This window comes from Pleurodeles waltl, chromosome 5, assembly GCF_031143425.1.
Source record: "Pleurodeles waltl isolate 20211129_DDA chromosome 5, aPleWal1.hap1.20221129, whole genome shotgun sequence".
NCBI lineage: Eukaryota > Metazoa > Chordata > Amphibia > Caudata > Salamandridae > Pleurodeles > Pleurodeles waltl.
In genome coordinates this window covers 861,351,555-861,365,089 of record NC_090444.1, presented here as the reverse complement: position 1 = coordinate 861,365,089, position 13,535 = coordinate 861,351,555, and the positions used below count along the sequence as shown (strand labels likewise).

The following is a 13,535-nucleotide window of genomic DNA, read 5'->3' as shown; positions in this document are numbered from 1 at the left end:
GATGAGATCCATACCAATTTATAAAAATAGCAAGTATCTTTATAGATGTATAGGCATGAGAGAAAAATTGTTCAGGTAAGTATGTTTTTAAATAGGAATTCTTTTCACTTTAAAAAGTGGATACAGTGCAATTTCGAAGTTCTGCAATGTTATCCTATGGGAGGAAAAACAAGTTCTGCAAACAGGTAGAGTACAGCGACTTACAGGACTATTCTCCAGGAGTTAAGGTGAGTAGTGGGCAAAATCCAAGGCAGCACCAGCAGTACACCCTCAGCAGCACACGGCAAGCTGGGTGCAGAGTACAAAACAGCGTTCAGTGCCCAATGCATTCCACTGAAGATTGGTCAGTGAGAAAAGAGGCAAGTCAGGCAGAACCAACAGTTGGGCTCAGGCCTCGCAATGCTCTGGCACAGATAGGCACCTTTGGTCTTCTTCTCCATGACTCAGGGGTGAGAGGTGCAGAGGTGTGCTTAGGAGTTGGGTTTCCTTTACTGGATCAGTCGCGGTGGATAGGGACTGCGTGCAGAGGCTGCAGGTATCCTTGGGGAGTCCAGGAGGGGAGAAACCATGATGGATTCAGATTCTGGAAGGCTGGGGAACATTGATGGTACTGGTGGTCCACTTCAACTCGGGTGGAGACGGCAGGTGCAGTAGTGACTTCAGGTGTCGGGTTTTAGTGGTTCCAGAGGCTTCAGAGTCTCTTATTTTGGAGTTTGCTGGAGAACAGGTTCTCTGTTCACAGGAGGTCTTGAGACATTTTTTCGAAGGCAGGCAGTTGTCCCGGGTTTCTGGAGTCACAGCTGCCGGACGAGTCACCTTTAGTGCAGATTTTGACAAAGGATGCAGACAGGCCGGAAGGGGTGGTACCAGGTCAGCTTCTTCTTTTCTCCTGTTCTGCTGCTGCAGCTCTTCAGTGTTCTTGGTCTTAAGTCATCAAAATCTGCCTCTCTGGTGCCAATAGCTCCCCTAAATACTGAATTTAGGGGTGTTAGGGGTGTGTAGGGTAGTGGCCAATGGGCGGCTGACCCTTTGGGCCCCCACACCCCCTATATGGCCACTTCCTGTGGAAAGCATGCATAACCTTGTCCCAGAATCCGTAAGTATGCCATCACAAAGATGGCTTCTGTTGAAATTTCATGTCCACCTAGCTGTAGCCCACCTTAGGGGTGGTACTGCCCTGGAGGTACCACACGTACATTGACTAGCCAATTTTCCTGCCTGTCCAGGTGCCAAGTGGGCTCAGGACAAGAGGGGAGGGATGGCTTCCTCTCCTGTGAGGACAGCCAGATTCACATTTCAAAGGCGGCAGCCCTTTGATTCGTGGAGCCTTAGGAAAGCTAATCAGCAAGTCATCCTGTAGGGGTGGTGGTTACACCCCCTTCCCAGAAAAGCTTTTATTCTGGGCCTCTTGAGAGCAGAAGGCTCTAATCCTATGCGGCCAGAACCGTGTCTCGGGTGGCAGAAACCAGTCAGGAAGCACACCAGAAGCTGGCAGGTTTTCAGGAGGCACCTCTAAGGTGCTCTCTGGATGCATGCATTGGTAAACCAATACTGGCATCCGTGTGTGCTCACCAATACGAGAAGTTTGCTACCAAACATCCCTCAATCTTCAGTGTGTTCACTATAAGTTTCCCAGCTACATGATGGTTTTACTGAAGATAGGGATGTTTGGTATCAAACATCTCTTATTCGTGCCCCCCCCCCGACTAATGCCAGTGATGGATTTATTAATACATGCACCGAAAGGAGACCTTAGAGGTGCCCCTGAAAACCTACCAACTACTCGTGCGGGACCGACTAGTTTTAGCCAGCCTGCCACCACCAGACAAGAATTTGACCTCCTACGGTGAGAGCCTGTGCTCTTGGGTGGTCAATCACAAAGCCTGCTCTGGGAGAGGTGTTTACACAGCCCATCCAACAGAATAACCTTTAAATCTGCATTTAAAGGCAGGGGGGCTTCAAAGAGTCCCACCACCCTTGGTATGCAGATCTGGCATCATTCAATGAAGAGTTGCCGACCCCCCTGACCCAGTGCCCATTTGGCACCCGGACAAGGGAAAAATTTAGTATTCAGGGAGGTGTGTCCACCCCTAAGGTTAGACCCACCCATAAGGTGAGCTGCCTGATGTGGACACAAATTTTAGAAATCTGCCATCTTGGTGTAGGCAGATTTAGGCACTCTGGGGCAGGGTTATACTCACTTTCCATAGGAAGTGGTCATATAGGGGATGTAGTGATCTCCGAGGTAAATAGCCCATAGGCTACTAACCAACACTCCCCAAAATGCCCCTAAATAGTATTTAGGGGAGCTCCTTGCGTAAGGAAAGCAGATTCCTGCTGACCTATCAAGAAGAAGGATACTCAAGAGCTGCAAAAGCAAAGACCGATGAAGAAGCACCTGACTTGGCATCAGCCTTGTCAGCCTGTCTTCTGTTCCCACCGATTTTTGCCAAAGTCGACTCATCCAGCAAGCTCCTGTGCCTCAAAAAGTCTGGCCTGCTTTCAACACAGACCCAGGAACTCCCTTGGAGCAGCAGAGCTGCTTCCTTGCATCTTACAGGCACCCCAAGAGAAACTGCGACGAATCCAGAATGCCTAAACCTGACACCTGAAAGCACTACTGCACCCGTGCTGCACAGCCTGAGCTGAAGTGGACCAATGGTGCCAGTGTGGTTCCCCAGCCCTGCAGAGACCAAGCCCACCTTGGACTTCCCCACTGCAGGCTCACCGCCATCGCCTGCAGCCTCTGCATGCTGGCCCCCTCAACTGCAAGTGCTCTGGTGGAGAAAACCCAACGCCTCAAGACACCTCTGCACCCGTCGCCCCTGCTTGTGGAGACGAAGACCCAAGGTGTTCCTATGTCCTGGACCTCCCTACATTGGAACCGGCTTGTAGGTTTCCCCGCGACTGGATCCCCAGTACTTACCTGTAGCCTCTTTTCGACCGGACTGATCCACACTGACTAACATTGGGCACCCGACACCATACTACACCTCAGCACCCGGCAGCTCGACCTTTGCCAAATACTCGCTTAAGCCCAGGTGATTGGTTCCGTAAGGCTAAATACTGTACATGTCTGCCCTCTTTGTTTTTCCTCCAAAGGGTAACAATGCAGCTTCCAAAAATTACACTAAGTGTCGACTTTTCAAAAGATTTTTCTTGCAAAACATACTTACCTAATTGAATTGATTCTGGTGCCAAAATATATACAAAGATACTTGTTACACTCCTCCCTCATAAGTCTAAGGCTGCTAAAAAACACTAACCCCTAAAACCACCTTGGGATTGCCAGAGCAAGCACCCCCCACCCCCACTTGTAAGGGAACTACTGGACTCTTTGCACAATATATCTCATTTTCATATATCATATAAAGAGCCAGCTTCCTAAAACAGGCAGTCTTGATGTTTTAGCAAGAAGACTAATTGAGCAACCAGGTTTTGGTCTGAAGCATCTCACGGAATTCAAGAACTGAAGAGGAGGGCCTGATGTGTTGGGGGAGGTTGTACTAGGATTTGGATGCTTGGTAGGAGAATGACTGACTTCCTATTCTGCTTCTGTGGATGCAGGGTGTGTGTGCGTGAGTGAGTGACGCTCAGCTAAGTTGCCTGGTGGGTTAGTGGAAGTGAAGCTAGTGATGGAGGTATGCAGATCCCATGTAGCGCAGTGACTTGAATGTATATGCAAGAAGAATGAACTGTTAGTGCTTCTGGATGGGGAGCCAGTGGAGGACTCCAAGGAGTGGTGTGGTGCGGGTTTGGCTTGGGCGGTCGAGTCTTTCAGAGCCATTTGAAGATTTTCAGTAACATGCAGAGGATGTGGAAGCGTGAGGTGGTGACAGCACTGACCTGGGACTAAGGGTGAGGCTGGTGTCCAGGATGAGGCCTAGTTCCTAGCATGGTCGTTAGGGTGGGCATGGGTCCAAGATCGGGGGCCACTAGGTGGAGTCCCAAGGTGAGCTGTTATTCCTGAAGATCAGCACTTCATCAGTTTTGTCAGTGTTGAGCTTGAAGAAGTTTGAGTGATGCTTTCTTTGGAACCTCCTAGAATCCCCGCTGTGTGTAATCTGGCAATGAGTATGTAGTGGGAGACTGTGGCGCAAGCGGCGGAAAGGATGAAGAGGACAAGGGCTGTTGGCTGTTCTCAGTCAAGGATGGTGTGCAAGTCGTCTATGGCATTGAGGACAGCTGTTTCGATGCTGTGGTGGTTTCGGAATCCTGACTGAGTCGTACAGCAGATTGTGGTGTTCTAGGTGGTCTGAGAGCGGTCTATTGACAGTCTTCTCGATGTCTTTGGCTGTGAAGGGGACCAGTAAGATGTGCTGTTATTTGCAGAGTACTTCAGGGTCAGCTGAGGGCTTTTTGAGGAGGGCAATGACTTATGCGTGTTTCCATCTATCTGGGAAGGTGGCTGTCTGGAGGTAGGTGATGATGGAAGCAAGTGCAGCACTGATTGTGGCTCTTCCCAGGTTGTAGATATGGTGGGGGGAGGGGTCTGTTGAGCTCCTGAGTGGACTTGTCTTCATTATTGCTGCAGTGTCCTCATGGATAGAGGGTTCCATACAGTCAGTTGGTAGTTTTTGGTTGATGAGGTTAGCAGGCTGGGAAGGTGGATGGGGGTTGGCTGAGGTTCAAAGTTGCTATAGATCTTGGTAAAAAAATGTTTGGGAAGAAGTCTGAGAGGTTGTTGCGGAGGTCTTGTGTTGAGGTTATGGTTTGGGTTGTGGCTGTTGGGTTAGTGAACTCCTTGACAACAGCAAAAAGTTCCTTATAGCTGTTGGAGTAAGATTTGATTCTCAGGGTCCGGGCCTTTTTATTGGTCTCTTGTACTTGAAGGTGATTGTGTACAAGTGCTGCCATGTAGGTGTTTCTTGTGTTGGGCACTTGGGTGGTTCTCCATTTCCTTTCGAGTTGTTTGCAAACTCTCTTGGATTTTATGGCAAGACAGGAGACTAACATTATGCATAACCTTTTGTTCACTCCTGAGCAGCACAACTTAAAAGCTTCAAATAGAATCAACAATGAAGTCATAATGAAACAGAATCCCAGTAACATACAATAGGCCCACGCACTGTCTGCTCTCCCTCTTTTGTTTGCTGCTTCTGGGCTGGACAGGTAAGCGTTATGTACAATTTCATTAGAAATTTAATAGATAGAATATGTTTGTTGAGTATGGATTAGGATGTGTGGTTTAATTTTGCGATCCAATTTTCGGATCTTAGGAAAGGTGAACATCGGTATTTTGTGATTATATTCTTTAATGTATTAAATACTAATTAGAAATAATATTGTTTGGGAATTGAAGTATACCGTGTCGAACTTAAAATTGTACCATTGAAATAATCAAATTGAAATACTGCAAACAGCAAAGCGGACGGTTGAGACGCTCGCACTAAGACAAGCATTCGGACTAGAGCGCAGTCAAAGAATGTGAAGCGTGTTCTTAAGAATGTTATAAAAAGGAAAACATTTGGAGCATTTTTTAAAGCAAGTTTCTTGTTAGAAAAACATTTAGAGCATTTTTTAGAGCGAGTTGCCCTTGTTGGGTTAACATGTTGACTCATGCACAGTAACGTTTATTCAGTGCTATGGAGGCAATATGCAAAACGTTGCCTGGCATTGCACAGCAGTTGTTTTACAATCTTTTTCGGAAAAATTAACAGCTGAAGCGTGTATTAAATAGTGAGGAATTAATTAAAAATTAAATAGTACAAGTAAAATTTATATAATTTTAAAGATAGAATACTAGTATTAGGTAGATTATAAACATGTCTGATGAAAATATGATTTAATCGCAAGAAGTTTAAGAGGATGTAATTAAGTGTTTAATAAGTAAGGAAATGGGAGATACAGTTCAGGAAACATTAAAAAGAATATTGAAGGAAGGGAAAAGAAAAGGAAGAATATTAGAGGATGAGGAATTTTGGTCTTTATCAGAGAACGAGGAAGAGGTTAAAGAGAGGACCTGGTGGCAAATATTTTAGGAAAATAAAAAATATTAATCAGATTGAAACGTATGAGAGAGGAGAGCATTCTCAAGAGATACATAAAGGTGTCCTAAGCAGCACAGGTTAGGCAGGTTCACCCTGCAAAGGAAATGGGCTTTTAGCCTGAATGGATAGAGCAGAATACTGATGCTGCTTATGATGAATATATCCTGGATTTAGGAGAAGACGAAAATATGAATGAGTTCTTGTGTTCAGATTGATCAAATAAGAAACAGATTAAAGATCCTTTGGGCGTTAATTTGTTTAATTGAAGTGAGATAAGACATCCGCGCAGTTAAGAATGGTGGCCAATTACCCATGTGACAGAATACATAAAGCACTATATCAGAAGTCCTTTAGACAGAGCGGAACAAAATTTGATTAGAGCTGAGTGCGTACGCCCAGTAATTAAAGAAAAATAGGCAATAGCTCCAAATGTAGACCCAGAATTAATAACCTACTTGGTTAAGTTGGGTTGTGATCCAAGGAAAGGTCTGGAACGATCTTTGAAACCCAGGATAAAGTTCTTGATATTTTTGGACCAAATGCTAGAATGTTTGACATATTCGAGGAGTCATATCTAAAAGGGACAGATTTAGATATTAATTTGTTAAGAGGCTGGAGCCAGAGAGCAATTTGTTTTTTGGGTAATGCCAATGCTAGGTTGATAGCTGAAAGACATAGAGCGATAGTTTTAAGGATAAGTCCAAATCTAGGAGACTTTGCAAAGAAAGAAACAAATTAAGAATGCAAAGGACTTTTATTTGGAGAAGGACTTGGAAAACATGTGCATACATTTACAGCTTTAGAAAAAGCACATTTCTCTATGTGGAAGGTTTTTGGAGAAGGTAGTTTTTATGGCAGGGCTGGAAGAAGGGGCCAATCTTTAAGCCTTGCTTACTACAGAGGCCCAATCGGAGAAGGAACTGGTTATAGACAAGGCAGAGGATACAGAGGAAGCAATTATTAGAGTGCCTTCTATCCACAAAGAGGGAGAGGATTTAGGAACAGACCAAATCGAGGTAGATCCCAAGGGTCACATGTTGGAGTGCATACAGGACAAAGTGAGTATGAGGAACGACACTGGTCTTATCCAAACATATAGAGGAGGAAGATTGAAACTCTTTTTAGAAGAAAAGGAAACAATAACAAAATATACATGAGTTTTAGAAACAATAAGAGGCTATACAACAGAATTTAAACATAATTCAGTTCAATAGAAGGAATCAAGGGAAATTGTGTTACAGGAGAATATAAGAAAAGTTGTGACAAAAGAAATTTGTAGTTTATTAGAGAAGGATGTAATAATAGAGGTAGAGGAATCAAAAAAATAATTTGTCAGCACTCCTTTTGTAGTGGAGAAAAAAAGACAAAGGTTGGAGACCTGTGATAAACTTAAGCAAACTGCATTGCTTTGTCATTTACAGGAATTTCAAAATGAGGGAATAAATATCTTGAGAGATATTCTAATAGATAAGGATCGGATGGCAAAAATAGATTTGAAAGATGCGTATTTTTCAATACTTATAGCAAGGGAAAGTCAGCACTATCTACAATTCAGGTGGAATGGACGTTTATTCCAATTCAAGTGTCTGCCATTTGAGCTTTTTTCAGCACCTTGGTGTTTTATGTAAATTTTGAGAACAGTGGCAGGTTATTTGAGAGAGAGGAGTGAGAATGATAATATATTTAGACAATATTCTTTTGATGAATCAAGATATCCAAATTCTGAGAGATTATATTACAATGACCCAAAAGCTATTACAGAGACTGTGGTTTATAATAAACTGAGAAAAATCAATATTTGTACCATCTCAGAGGACAGAATCGTTGGGGTTTGTAGCAGATACAATAAAAACACAGTTGGAGTTACCAGAGAGAAAGACAGTTTTAATAAAAAGAGAAGTGAAACGTTTATTGAAAAAGGAAGAAATATCTTTGAGAGATTTGACAAGAGTAATTAGGTTACTATCATCATCAATAAAAGCGATTTTCCAGGTCTTTTAAATTACAGAGCTTTGCAACACCAAAAGGAGTCAGGAACAGAGGTTTATGGTATGCATACAAAGTGAAAATGACAGTGGAGGCTCAGGAGGAATTTCAATGGTGGTTGGAACACTTGAATGCATGGAATGGACGAGCAATATTTGGTTTGACACCAGATTTCATATTGGAGACAGATGCCAGAATTCTAGGTTGGGGAGCGAGAATGAATACACAAATTACAGGAGGAAGATGGCATCTAGACGAAAGAAAGGAATATATAAATTGTCTGGAGTTGAAGGCAGGAGAGTTAGCGGTTCTCAGTTTCAGAAAACAGGTTCAAGGTCATTCTGTTTCATTAAAGATGGACAATATGTCAGCAGTTACTTATATAAACAAACTAGGGGGCAGCAGATTGAAAAAAACTGCGGAATTAGCAGAGAATTTTGGGAGTTTTGTCTGGAACATAAAATAGAGTTGAGAACTCAATATCTACCAGGAAAGAAGAATCTAGTGGCGGATTTGAATTCACGTCACTTGTTAGATTACAGCCATTGGAAATTGATGGAGGAGGCATTTTAACAAATTCAGAGACATTGGGTACAATTAGAAGTGGATCTGTTAGCCTCAAGGCTGACACACCGGTTGGTGAAGTATGTAAGTTGGAGACCAGATCCAGGGTCAATAGCGATAGAAGGGTTCAATCTGAATTGGAGAGAGATGAAAGAATATACGTTTCCTCCTTTCTCTAGGATACCGAGGGCTTTGAGCCAGGTGAGGAGACAAGAGTGCCAGTTGATATTAATACCTCATTTTTGGGTGAGTCAAGCCTGGTTTCCTCCAATCGTGGAGTTAGTCATAGACGATCTTTTAACGATACACTCTTGCAAAGCTCTTTTGAAGGATGTCAACGGGAGAGAACATCTATTAGTAGAATCAGGAATCCGCAACCTGATAGTTTGGAGGATTTCGGGAGATCGGAAGGAATCTCAGATTTATCGGGAGAAGCTACAGAATTATTACATGAATCTTGGGCAGCAAGAACACAAAAAAGATCTAGGAGTGCATGGAACATCTGGATGCATAGAATGCGATTTGGATCCCGTGGAAGCGGATGAGGTTATGATTACAATTTTTTAGCAGAATTATATAGAAAGTGTATGAGTTATAGAACAATAAATTGATATAGAACAGCAACAGCTGCAGGACATTCTTTTGCAAACAGTGTTTTGGTGGGAAGGAGTTCATTCATTTGTAGAGAGATGAAGGGTATACGGATTAAAAATCCTCCAAAGTCAAGGTATGAGACACTTTCGGATGTTGGACTAGTTTTCAGATTATTTGAAAATTGTCCCAACAATAAATATTTGAGTAATAAACATTACCTTGGAAGCTGGCCACATTAGTATGTATTATTTATTTTAAAAGAGTGTCAGATGTTAAGGTGTTAGAAGTGTCAAGTAGGTTTTACCAACCATAAGGTGTCCTTTTTGAGATTGGGAAAAGAAAAGACAATGACTGAGATTGTTTTTTATCCAAGATTTGAGGAACATCCGAAACTGTGTGTAATGCCATGCAGAAAGGAGTATGAAATGAGTATGTGTGAACACAGAAGTGCAAAAGCGGATCAATTATTGATTTTGTATTTGAGACCATATGGTCTGATTTCTACAGCTTCAATTGCTAAATGGGTGAAGAGTGCAATGAAAGAAGCGGAAGTAGATCTGAATTTGTTTAAAGCACATTCAATAAGAGGAGCAATGGTATTGAGGTCTTATACTGCAGGAGGAAGTTAGAGGAAATAATGAAGGCAGCAGACTGGTCACATGATGTGGTGTTCAGAAATTTTTATTTTACACCAATAGAGCATGTTGCAAGCCTAGCAGTGAAGAGCTGTAAACATGCATAATGCTGGCCTCCTGTCTTGTCATAAAATGACGAATCTCAGGATAGAGAATTGCAATTTTATTAAAGATAAGGAGGCTAACATTATCCCTCCCTCCCACCGGTGTGTATTTTCTGGGGGGACAGGGGAGTAATATTAACATTAAAAATTGAGTATTTATAGAACTGTTGACATTTATAGGAGATTTAATGTAAGAAAAGGTTTTTTAATCATTGGCATATATTTTATTATTTTCGGAGACAGTGATTTAGTAGAGACGATTAAGGAAGAAGATTTTAGATCAAGAGGTGTTGGCAATATATGAAGATGAAAAACATAAGAGGAAGAGGAGACAGTGCATGGGCCAAATATATGTTACTAGGATTCTGTTTCATTATGACTTCATTGTTGGTTCTATTTGAAGCTTTTAAGTTGTGCTGTTCAGAAGGAGTAAATAAAAGGTTATGCACAATGCTAGCCTCCTTGTCTTTAATAAAATTGTGATTCTCTATACAGTAAACCTCTGAGAATCGTCATTCTCTGATGTCAGTAATGTATCAATTAGCTTATTTGTTGGAGATTTTGAGTTTGTGTTTTTTAAAGGTGCCAAGGTATTGGCACAGGTGGTAACCCAATTGTTAAATTAGTTTGTGTTGTTGATAAGGTTACTGGTGCGGTTTAGGTAGTTTAGTTGGAGGCTGTGTGAGCCTTTCAGTTTCAGTAACTTACTTCCAGTAGCGGCTTAGGACTTTGCTAGACTCCATAGGGGCGGTTGGTGGCCCTGTTTGTAGAAGTAGATGATGGAGTGGTTCATCCATGTGAGAGGAGGTTGCTTAAGTGGGTGTGAGGTCCTGGGGACTGGTAGTGTAGGAAAGAAGGATCTTTCTGACATAGTTACTCCCAATTTTTGCCTGGTGTCTGTGTTTTGACTGTAATACATTGGAACCATGATAACCAGGACCCAGTGTTAGTGTTCTCTTCCCTACATTTAGTTGGTAAGTAACTTTCTTTTACACCCCACATTTGGCTTACTGCTGTACCTCTGTAATCCCATAGCATATGGCACTCAGGTACCCAAGGTATTGGTACACCAGGGGACCCCAATGGGCTGCAGCAAGTATTAAGCCACCCATGGAAACCCATGTGAACTGTGACAACAGGCCTGCCACTGCAGCCTGTGTGAAATGGTGCATGCACCTTTCACTCCAAGGTTCCCCTTATATCATGGTCACTGCACCCTGACCCTATAAGTCACCCCTAAGGTAGGCCCTTCAGCCCAATGGCAGGTTGCATGGTTCTTAGTGTGAGGGTGCTCTGCAAGAGCAGAGGCACCTCTACAAACCCCAGACCCCATTCTCTGGACTTTACAAGTGCAGGGAAGCCATCTACAGGTATGTAGTTGACAATGGTCAGCACAAGATGTCCAACTACATAATGGCTTCACCGAACCTAGCCATGTTTGGTATAAAACATGTTGGACTCATACAACTACACCGATTCCAGTGTTAGTTGCACAATCTCATGTACTGTGGTGGATTCTTAGAGGATTCCCTCCATATCTGCCTTTGCAGCCTTGCAGGATTGCGTGCAAGCCAGTGCTGCCGCCAACCCCAGACACTGTTCTGCCCTCGTGCTGCTGAGTTTAACTCGGGCAGAGGAAGGCAGAACAGCGAATCTACTGTAGAGGAGAGGTGTTACCACCTCTCCTTCAGAAATAGGCTAGGGTAGGGGTGCTCCTGAACGCCACCAGGCTGCTTTGAAGGGCACATCTGGTACCTTAGCTGCACAAACCAGTTTGCTTCAGTGCAGGAACCCCAGCTCCTGCTCTGGTGTGTAACCACACAAAGAACAGGGGAGTGACCACCCTCCTGTCCAGCTCCTCCTCTGGGGAGGTGCCCAGAGCTCTGCCAGGTGGCCACTTGATTCTGCCATCTTGGAAATAAGATATGGAGAGGCCCCTTGGAGCATCTGGCTGGTCAGTCCACCAGATAAGTGTCCTTGACCCCCACCCCGATAGGGGGGTCACTGCAGAAGCTGTCCAAGACCCTTTCTGGGTTACTGAAGTGCTCACCTGAGGGTGGAATCCTAGATTAGTCTGCAAGAGCAAAATGTGTCTGCAAGAACAAGATTAATCTGCAAGTCTCTTGTAGTGAATCCTAGTTTGTTTTAATGGGTTACACTAGTTAGCTTAGCCTATGGCTTGCAGACTCGTGCCCCCATCACCCACAGACTTTTGCCCTACTTAGCTTGCTCTGTTTTAGCGCATTTATTTTATTAATTATTTTTAAGATGGCTGCCTTGTTTTGACTTAGGCCCATATTTTGATTTGCATTTTCAGTGTCCCCGCGCTAAGGCGTCAAGATCAGGCGACAAATACAAACAAACTGTAGGTGTTCACTTTAGCTACTTTCCCTCTTCATGCTTTCGAGGGAATTGTTTATATAAATTACGGTCTCAAGCTCGCCTTGTTAGCTATTGTTTGGGAACGAACCTATGTCAGGGGTCCAAGTAGAGCTGTATAAATACTCCTCACTTTATCAGATAGTCAGAGGGATTCCGACCAGATGCTATCGCTGCTGCACGTCATCTTGAAACTGACCCAGTCTTCATGACCCTTCGGAGTCTGAGCTAGAGACCTCATTTCCAAGGTAACAAGGGTTGGAGGCTCTTCTCATGGATATGGCATTGGCAGATTGAGGTTTAACATACCTAGCTCTCTTCTAGGTTAGAGGTTAGGCCTAAATGCTAGGGTAGTAGGATATATCACACTCTTCATGTTGTTTCATGATATTACAAGATGGCGGGGGTCTTTGCATTAATGACTCTTATCTTTACCATTCTGTTTCTTGCACTGTTCAGTATCTTAATCACTGCAGCCCATGCAACTTATCACAGATTGCAGCTTTTCTAAAATAAAGCCTATTGAAATCTTACTGCATCTTTGTCATTGCCTGTGTGATTGAGACATGTTTATGTGAGGAAGGGGTAATCTCTGTTTAACCACAACGCTCCCTGAGATGTCACACTTTTGAGTCCATGCGTAAAGGCTGCCACAAATCACCTTTGACTGTTTTGGGTTTCGGTGAGGTACTGCTTGTGAGCCGGAAGGGTTGGGACGACAGTTGCGCTCTGTTGTAGGATTGGCATAGTCACCTACAAACATAGGTACTGTCATCCTTCGACCAGCAGTCTTGCCTAGAGCAAGGGTCAACTACGATACTCTCCTGCAAGACACTTCTGCAACCTGAACACTAGAACCGCTGCTGGACTTTGCCGGGAACCAAGTCAAGACTGCAAATGCTAGAAGGGCTCCTACTGCAACGTTGTCCCTGTGCATTGCAAGGACTCTGCAACCTCGTGGCCGTGCATCCTCCAGAGTCACAATGACTATGCCTGCACTTAGGATAGCAAGAAGAAATCTCACTTGGAGTTAAGGAGTCACTTCCCTGCATCAGCAGGCACCTCAACAATGACAAATGGTTTGTGGATCCTGCTGTCTCAAAGACTCTTCAAGGTTGTACAACACAGGTGATGTTTCTGTGGCTCTCCAGAGGTCTGGCCTGTCTTCTTTGTAACTTCGAGGTCTGTGGTCCCTCGATCGAACTGCTTGGCCAGAATCCCTGTGTACTGCATCTGTTTGCGGTTGTCAAGGTTTGTTGGCTCTTCAGTCCAAAGGCCTCCTA

At 43.6% G+C, this 13,535-nt stretch overlaps 1 protein-coding gene across 5 annotated transcripts in view; it reads right to left on the bottom strand.

The window, feature by feature from the left end:
* OSGEP (O-sialoglycoprotein endopeptidase) overlaps positions 1-13,535 on the bottom strand; it is a 457,196-nt gene that overhangs the window by 230,597 nt on the left and 213,064 nt on the right. The window lies entirely within an intron of this gene.